Here is a 9,639-nt window from a genome sequence, read left to right as displayed (position 1 = left end):
TGGTCGCATCATTGGCTTTTTCCATGCCAGCGACGTCCTAATTTTATTCAAGAACCAACTGGACAGACATACGCCCTCGGGAGTCCATCACTGAAGCGGCAGGGGGAGCGGCGGCCGGTCCGGGCCAGCCGTGGCGATCGTCATCCTCGTAACTGCGCTCGGTCCTGGAATGAGTCAGTTGGCCAATCCGGGCCCGTGAAATACATTTAGGATTTGCTAAGGCTTCTCGGAAAGATCTCGGAGAAAGAGAACACCGTGCGGAAAGGGGCCTGTTTTTGCCTGCTCCGCCTCGTCCTGCTTGGAACGCTAGCGCGTCTGCACGGGGCGCCTGGAACCGGGCAGCCGTTCGCAGTCACGGGGGACAAAGGCCAAGGAAACTGGCAACGAGGAACGAGAATCTCTGTGCCCTGATGGATGATCCTGGCACCGCCCACGGCCACGTGTGTTAATCTCAGTCCTTTTTGTTTGGGAGTTCTGTTATCTTAGCACAAAGTCGCCCTCAAATTGCAGCTTCGTTCCATCATTACAATAAAACTTTAATTTTAGTACAATTAAAAATAAAAATACACATTAAAAATCAGACAGCTTCCCTGGTTATACGTTTGAAAAGCATCATGCACTTCTGCTTGATAAGTCTTATCTCAAATGTAATTAAATGATGAATTTTGAATTTTTTTTTTAATATCTGCCCCTTGACGTGATAGCGGAGTCCATGAGAATCCGATGCCCTGTTCCTCCTGTCACGTAATGGAGGGCCTGACAAAACTGCTGATACTCAAAAACATCTGCCAAATAACAGTCGGATGAGTCAAAGAAACACTACTTCACACTCCTACTAAACGCCAAACACTGCTGCCGAAGCCCGGGGCACGCAGCACACGAACTCAGAGCCAAGGGCACCTTCTACGCGTCTCGGAATTGAAATTCTCCCTCCCAACTTTTGATGGATAAGAAACAAATACCCAATTCCAGCTCCGGCGATCACTCGTGTTTTGATTGATCGTGTGTCTTCAACGGTAAAAGATACAAATGGGCTCTAAGGGAGAAACTCGCCAGGGAGCTATCGATTTGCCGGACGTGTCCTCGGGACAGAGCGGGTCCCGAAGGCGGGCAGCGCTGTGCACGCTGCCATCGTCACCGAAAGCGGGAAACCAGCCTCACGGATCACGTATCCCCGACCGCAGTGGCTCCTCCGAGTATGTCACTTTGTCTGCAGCCTGTTTGTGCACAATGAGTAGGTTTGGGGGCGTCGAAAGCCTCCATCTTGGCTTGCAGAGGGAGAATGACAGCCACCGGATCATAGGTGGGGGGTTGGGTTTTTTTTTTTTTTGGCTACACTTTCCAAAACACGGCCACACTCGGCAGACCGGTTTCCGTTGGCACGGATTATCCTGCCCTGGCTTCGCTGTGCATGAGAATGACTGTGACGTTTCCTCGACTGAGTTTTTTTTACTGTATGTTCTGTACTGATTTCTATGGAAATACTGGCTCTGACCACCCGTGTGGAAATGCAGTCAAATTTACGTTTTCTTCCTGTTTAATTTTTTTGCTCGCAAACAGAGACATTTGTTTTCACTTCATTTAATTTTACATTGCGCCTCGCTGTTTGGTCCCCGTATTTTCTGGGGCGTGGCGCTGCCATTTGCTTTTACGATGCCACGAATGAGGGCCGAGGACCCAGGGACCGGGAATTTTCCAGGCGTTCCTTCTCCTGCTTTGCGCCAATATTCACGCAAGCCGACATCTTTCCTATATTTATGTGATTTTATACATCTTTTGCAGCGCTAATGGACTATTATTTTATATTCCAATCAGTTTCCTGCTGCATCGTAATATCCGTTCTGATGTATTTTCATGGGCAGAGTGATATATTTTCTCTACAAACCTCTTCCGTACCAGTTTCAGCGAATTCACTACAAACATCACTCAGACGCTCCTACAAACATTCCACAGGAAATAAGACGGTTTTCTACTCCGATGCGCCTTGAACGCCGGCAAATAAGCGACTCGCCGCTTCTTAAAGGGGGCCCGAGCGCGCGAAGCAGGAGCGTTGGCCGAACGCACGTGCCTCTCTGCGGGAAGCATTTCAGTTAACGTCCCAAACACCTAAGGTTTTGTCGGAACCTCGACGCCTGGAGGGGGGCCTCAGAGAAGCACCCCCACCCAGCTGCTGGTGCCACTGCGAGAGCAGAGAGGGTCCCCGAGGAGCCGAGACCCAGAGCCAGGGAGGTGACCCTGCCCAGTGGGTGCTGTTGTTATTGACACTTGTGAAGCGTGAGAAGCAGCTGGACGTGGGAACCCATCTCGCCGGAGGGAGTGAGGGGCCGCTGCTGGGTGACCCCGGAGGAAGGCAGGGGAGTCTCGCTGGAGCAAGTCCCCTCTCCTCCTCCACCGCCACAGTCTCCCTCCCCGGTCCCCTGGTGGCAAAGCCCGGTGGGAGGAGCTGGCCAAGCCGAGGTGGGTTTGCAGGGCCGCGGGGCCGGCGTCACAGCGTGGGGAGTGACGAGGCCGTAACCGTGACACAGACGCTTTTCCCCCAACGTGCCGTGCGGCAGAGGTGAGCTTTACCTCCGCCACGTGTACAGACCACGGGGTGCTGGGGAGTGGCTGTGGGAGGGACATGGGGCAGCGCCCCTGAGCTCGGCTCCTTCACACAGCTCTCACCACGTGCGTCGTGACCCGTTTCTGTCCGGGCGGTGGCCTGGCTGGTCCGAGGCCACCGCGGAGGCGTGGCCGAGCCGGGACCGCCTCTGTCCAGGACCAAGGGCGCGTCCTCCTTCCCTGGGCCTGCGCCACAGAGCCCCGCGCGGGCCCTGCAAGCCCGGTGTCCTCCGGGCCTGCTCTTCCCCACCCCCGTCTGCGGCCCTGGGCTCCCCGGCGGCTCTCGGTGCCGGAGGGATGAAGGGACCCCGGGACACGGGCAGGTGCGCTCTGAGAGGTGAGGCAGGCCGCCCCCGCGGCCAGGGGACACACTCGTACCCGACGCCGTGGCGTCACTTACTCGTGGGCACGGGGCAGGTGTCCTCGGCTGATGCCCTTTGCAATCAGCGCGCAGAGTTTGTTTTCCTCAGCAAGACACAAATAAGCTTTGCGACAGCTGGCACCGGTGAAATATCCTGTTCGTTATGGCTGCCAGGGTGATGGCAGTCAAGAGTTTTGAGGAAGGAACGAACACCTTTTCCTAATTTCCTAATTTTCCTAATTTCACGAAACCCAGGGATAGACTAGAAACCCAGGGACGACGCCACGATCCCGTTTTATCTCCTCGGCCGATCTTGGGTGGCTCCGAGGGTGTCGCTGATGGCGGCGGCTAATAGTTCCCAGCACTTGCTATATCCTGGCGCTTCCCCGAGCAATGTACACACACGATCTCACAGACGCCTCTCACTCATCCTATGAGCAATGCGTTTTTAACCTTTTCACCTTAACGGTGAGGGACTCGAGGCTTAGGAGAGCTAAATAACTTACAGAGAAAAGAAGCAAACAGAAACAAGGTCGGCGGATGGAGGAAGAAAGACACAGAGAGTGATCGTTTGATCTGCCCCCTAGATGAAGCCGTACCTGAAACCCTCATCGTCCCCAACGCCATAGTGTTAGGAGCCAGTGGATTCCCGTTTGCTGAGTATTTGAAACAGCCCGAGTAATATAACTAACGGGACTCCTTGATTTTTTGTGCATGATCGCTCAGTCCTTGTGTGCATTACCAGCTTAAATGAAGGCATTTGTTTAAAACATTATTATTTTTTCCCTTGCCCAGTGTCGATACTAAGAAACAATGTCGATTAGGTTCTCTCCCCGGGGTCTTGGCCAATGGAAGTTGGCAGCAGAATCGATGCTGTTCATCTCACCGCCCCCGCTTTTTAAAAATTTAATAACGTTTTTCGCTTTGCGGTGGCTCCATTCTGCTAAAATTGAATTCGCTTTGGAAGCGTCTGTCTTATTTTCAGGAACGTTCTGGGATTTCAGGGTATTATGCTGAGTGAAATTAAGTCAGACAGAGAAAGACAAACACCATATGATCTCACTTACATGTGGCATCTAAAAACAAAACAAAGCAAAATAAAAAACAACGCAGAAAACCGAACTCAGAGACTCAGGGAACAGACTGGTGGTTGCCACAGGTGACGGTTGGGCTGTGGGCGAAATGCATGAAGGTGGACAAAAGGTACAGACCTCCGGGTACAAAGTAAATAAGTCCTGGGATGGACCATGCAGCCTGGTGACTCGAGTTAAGAGCGCTGGCCCTCTGCTTGGAGCCTGTGCTTGGCAGGCACCTCAGCTAGACGACGAATGGCCACGTGGACGGAAGAAGGGCGGTGATCGGTGATCGACAGCCTTCCCTTGCTCGGGGGCACTGTCAGCCCTGGAACTGCGCTGGCTGAGGCGCGGCCGAGGGACTCAGCACCCCACCTAGGAGAAGCAGCCAGGGTAAAGGCGATCGCCCCGCTTTGCCAAGTGCTAGTGTCAGCCGTGCGTGGCGGGTTTCCCTCCGAATCTCGATTGTCCCCGAATGGAGACCACACGACAGGGGCTCTGGCAGCTATGGTGGACCATGAGACATTCTAGGGCATGGCTGCTTTGCAGAGTGGGACAGCCAGCCAGGAGGGATTCTCCACCCCGCAGGCTGGGTAGCCGGACGGAAGACGGGGCCTCCGACACAGCTGAGCGCCACGCCGGCTCTTCTGGACTTCATGGACACAGGGGACAGGAACTGGTATTTCTCCCCTGCGACTTACAGCTGAGCCTAACTGTGCTAGGACACCGCCCCCCCACCCTCCATGGTAAGGACTTTTTTGCCTCTAGCATTGCTCCTCACGGAGCTCGGCTGATGCACATTTTCTACAAATATCAAATGTTTACTTGAGAGAAAACCAAATGTGCTTTAGCTTGTTTTCACGTGAACGATTTGACAGTTTTGAGCAAGGGATGCATTGAAATGCAAACACTGTCATGCATCTTTCTTTACTTTCTCATTGAAACCGACTCACTGTTTTAGATCTTTATAAAAACTCTTAAAATGAGGACTCTTTTACTTGAAAGGGTCTTGCACCTATCCTAATGTCGCATATGTGCCCATCTTCACGAAGGTAAAAAGTCAGGGAAAAATCTGTTGGACAGCAAGAACAATTGTCTGTAATCTAAAGATCTAAAAACATTTGGCTTCAAGAGAATGATGGTCTTTTAAATCCCCTCTAACGTGGTAAAAACCAATATATTTCCGCTGTGGGGTTACAGAGCTGCGGGATTAGGCTGTCCCCTGGGACACTCGGCTGAACTGAGTTAATCAGGGCTGCGGAGTCGGCTGTCCATGCTGGCGAGAACATTCCAGGCCGAGGAAGCGCTTCCCCCAGATCTACAGGCTGAAGCCCAGCTCCTCGTCAGGGGATCGAGGGATAAACTGAGTGGATGGGACAATGAAACTGTCCCTGGATCCACTTGGCACCAAGAATATACTCCCGAACGAAGAAAATGGCCAGCTCTCAGAACATCTGTGCCCCAAATTCACACCCTGAAATCCTAACCCCCAAGGCGATGGTGTTAGCAGGCGGGGCGTCTGGGAGGTAAGTGAGGAGCTCAGGAGGGGCGAGCCTTTGTCAAAGGGATTCGTGTCCTGATGAAAGAGACCCCAGAGAGCTCTCTCGCTGTCTCCTCCACGGAGAGACCCCAGAGAGCTCTCTCGCTGTCTCCTCCCAGGGGGCAGACGGCACGTGTGAAGCAGGAAGCAGGTCCTCACCAGACACCACGATCTTGGACGTCCAGCCTCCAGAACCACGAGAAAGAAATGTCTGCTGTTTAAGCCACCGGTCCATGTGTGTTTGTGAGAGCAGCCTGAACAGACTAAGGCACAAATCGAGGGGGGTGGGGGCGGGAATCCCTGACAAGCTGGCAAAGGCGCCCGCTGAGGCCGAGGGGACAGGAAGCGGACGGACTCCTCGGAGTGGCCCGAGCAGACTTCTGGCAAGGAGGTTGCCGTTCTGGGCATTACGAGGGAAAAGCCAGAACGCAGGCCTCAGCGGAAAGTCCTTTGCTCGTCGGCCTCACGCCATGATTTTTCCCTTAACCAGAGCGTTTTAAGCTAGTGTGGGGACAGCGGCTCCCTCGTGGCGAAGGAAAGTGTCCTGGCCATAGAGCCGGGAGAACAATTAGAAAAACATTAATGGATAATTTAATATAAATGAGAATATTACTAGTTGTAGGTTTCACAGTCCTCTATTAAACATTATTAGTTAGAGATTACACTGCATATGGTGCCATGATCCATTTTACTGAAAAAAAAAAATATATATATATATATATATAGATAGATTCCAGATATGCCAATGTAATTAAAAGCATCCTCCTAGTGAATTTTAAAGCATCTAATTTGCTTGGCTTGTGCTTTGCAGCTCCCTATACTTGCTAATCAGTCTGCCAAGCGTGATAGCCATTTTGGGCTGGAAGTATTTAATCCTGTGTGAATGGGCTTATCAGAACGGCTTAGAAAGTCAATATATGACTTCCTGGCAAAGGAATGGCTGCAATTAGGCAGTAATTACGCGGTGTCTTGTTACGAGAGCTTTAGAAACCTAGCAGGCTAAGCCCTGCTCAGAGGAGCTCAGATGTTACAGCCCAGGGTTCAGAGCGTGACTGCATCGGGGGATGGGAGAGCTCTCGGAAGGAATTTGTTCGAGACCCATGGGGCCCTTGACTCCGGCAGGGTCTAGTTCTGAAACCCCCCGAGTCCTCGAGCCCCTCCGAGCTAAGAAAGTCTTAGCTCTGACCCGGCCTCGGTGGGCGCTGGCTTAGCGGACGCGGTACCCGAAGCCCTGGGCTGCTGCTGCTGGCCTTCCGGCTTCGTGGGGACTGGGTCCTTTGCGTTCTGCATGAACAAAGGCGGATGGAGTCGGGGTGGAACCAAGTCACTCGGCTTCTTGTGTTACGACTCGGACTCGGTTACATCTGTTACAATGATCACTCTGAGTAGGAACAGGAAGTCTAGACCACCTCATTTACCCAAAGATGGGGAATCAAAGTTATTTCGTCCAGAACGGGGGGATTGTCCATCGGAATTTCACTGTGATGCAGAGCCACAATGCAGGGCATTTTCTTGAGTTAGATTTTAATGGTCTGGGGAAAAAACCAAAGTTGGGATATTATGGAGTATTTTAGGGTAATTTAAATCTGAAAGATAACCTTCAGAATCCGAAGGAAGCCTCACTTTAGTCGGAATCTGAATATCAAAGACCTGCCTACATTGGAAAAGTGTAGAGACCTAAAATGTCACTCTGTCCCCCGAAAGAAAGAGCAACGATTTCGAGGATCCCACGCAGAGGAGGAAGCTGCCTCGCCCCCGCTGGCTGGCTGAGGGCCATGCGGGGGATGGCTCGTCGGCGGGGGGAGTTCGGGGTTACTCAGCCCCTTCATCTCGGGAAGAGCCCTGCCTGCCTCCGGCGGTGGGAAAAGTCACATGACAGAGTCCCAGCCAGGTCACGCTCAGTGACTCTATTCCTCCGTGAAGGCCGTGATTCAGAGCCCTCGGGCAGAGGGAGTGGCAAGCGGATTCCTCAGACACGTCTGTGTCTTTTCCCTTAGGCTCTGGCTGCGTAGCCTTCCAAGGTCACTGCAATAAATCTTATCGGTGAGACCTATATGCTGGGGAGTCTGGGACCTTCCGGTGAGTCTCAGAAGAGAGGGGTGGTCTCCGGGACCCCTGACACGGTCTTACAGAGCAGCTGATCCCTTCCACAAGATCGTGCCGGTGGGCCGAGGAGGTGACAGCAGCTGTGGCCTGGGCTCGCGGCTTACCCGCCAGGCGAAGTGTCCCACGGGTGAGCCGGCCATCCTGCATTTTCCACCGGACGACCTCTGAGGACAGTGTCTCTCTTGAAACGGCAAGAAATCTTTGCTTGACAAGCATGTGTCACGACAACAGATTTTTTTTTTTGCACGCTTCAGTTATTAAAAGGAGCAGTAAGTATACAGCTCGCTGTTTGCCACATAGGTGTATACGATGTTTAAACACGATGACCGAAATACACTTCGGTCACCCCTCCTTCACTGCTTGCATCGGGAGGGAGCCCTGGAAGCCATCAGGCACTGGAGTTTAAACCCTCTTTCGTTCGTAGGCATCACCGAGCTGGCTCCCGCAGAGGCTTGTTTTCCATCTCTGTGTACAGCGAGACTAACTTCTACCATTAGTGAAGATGGCTTCGCTGAATGTCTCCGTGGCACACGGTGGATGCAGCACTTTCAGAAGCCAAGGAACTAGCCTCGTGGCAGCCAACTTTGCTCTGAGACTCTCCTGACCTTCCGAGCACTGGAAAGTCTGAAAGGCAAATGCAGGTAAGAAGCCTTGTGGGGCGCTGGCCAGCTGAACGGGAGGAGGGTCCCAGAGTTCGTCTTCTGTTCCTGTTTCACTGGCCTGGAAGTGATCAGGTGACCTCCCGAGTTTGGCTGAAACTCCACTCACAACCAGGCTCAGGGGCCGCGTCTGAGAACAGGGTGATGCATGAGGTTCCAGAACCGAACAGGATGGCGTCGATACGCCCACGGGAGTGCCCAGCCTTACTGCCTGCTGTCACGTCTAGAGCAGGTCCAGATGCATCCCACCCCGGCTTGCCCCGCTGAGACCAAGAACGAGGTCCAACCCTCAATGACCACGAGGGCACCAGCAGGAAGATTTGCTACTCGTTCACAAGGGATGACTGGCCCCCCGAAAGTCACCTGGAGATTCAGGTGTGGCTTTCCTCAGAAACAGGATCTTTGCAGATGTAATTAGTTCGGGATCTTGAGATGAAGTCATCCTGGATTTAGTGTGGTTCCTTCATCCAGTGACTGATTTCCTTAGAGAGGAGAGACACGCAGAGATGGGAGGTCACGTGACCACAGAGGTAGGGGCTGGCCTGATGCTCCACAGGCCTGGGGCCGCCAGGGGCTGGAAGAGGCGGGAAGGCGTCTTCTCTGGAGATGTGGGAGGGAGCACGGCCCCACTGGCCCTTTAATTTTGGACTTGCGACCTCAGAACTGTAAGAGGACACATTTTGTTTGTCTTAAGCCACCAGGTTTGTGGTTTGCTGTTAGGACAGCTCTGGGAAACTAACTCGCCGTGACTCAGGTGTCAGATGACAGAACCGAGATCCATTTTTCACTCCCATCAAAGTCTCTCGGGAAGCGTTTCGGGACTTGCTTCTGCCAAGGATGCTCTCAGACCACCGTCCTTGGATCTCTGCTCCACCGGAAACCTGCGTTCCAGAACCTTCCCCGGGGCCTGGGTCTTTTCCTCAGTGAGTTCCCAGCACCAGCGTCTCCTCCTCAGAGACGCCTCCCCTGACCTGCTTAGCCGAAATACCTCCCGTCCCCTCCTCGTGCGTCTCCCTATTCCGTTTACGACACTGTTTGATTCCCTTCATAGTGAGGACTATTTTAGACCATTTGTCTCTGATGTGTCTTTGTCCCAGAACGTCGTCAGGTAGGGCGGGGACAGACCCGTTGGGGTCCCTAGTGCATCTTCAGCACCGTGGACAACGCCCGGCACAGCGAGGCGTTCGGTCCGTATTTGTATTTGTCGAACGAGGCTCGTGCTTTAATCCAAGTTTCCAGGGACACCCACTTTGCGGGCGCTGAGGGGGGCTGTCCCCATCAGCAGTGATCTGCACGCTG

The sequence above is a fragment of the Pteropus alecto genome, unplaced genomic scaffold (genome assembly GCF_000325575.1).
Source record: "Pteropus alecto unplaced genomic scaffold, ASM32557v1 scaffold213, whole genome shotgun sequence".
Taxonomy (NCBI): Eukaryota; Metazoa; Chordata; class Mammalia; order Chiroptera; family Pteropodidae; genus Pteropus; species Pteropus alecto.
Note: the sequence above shows the minus strand (reverse complement) of the source record.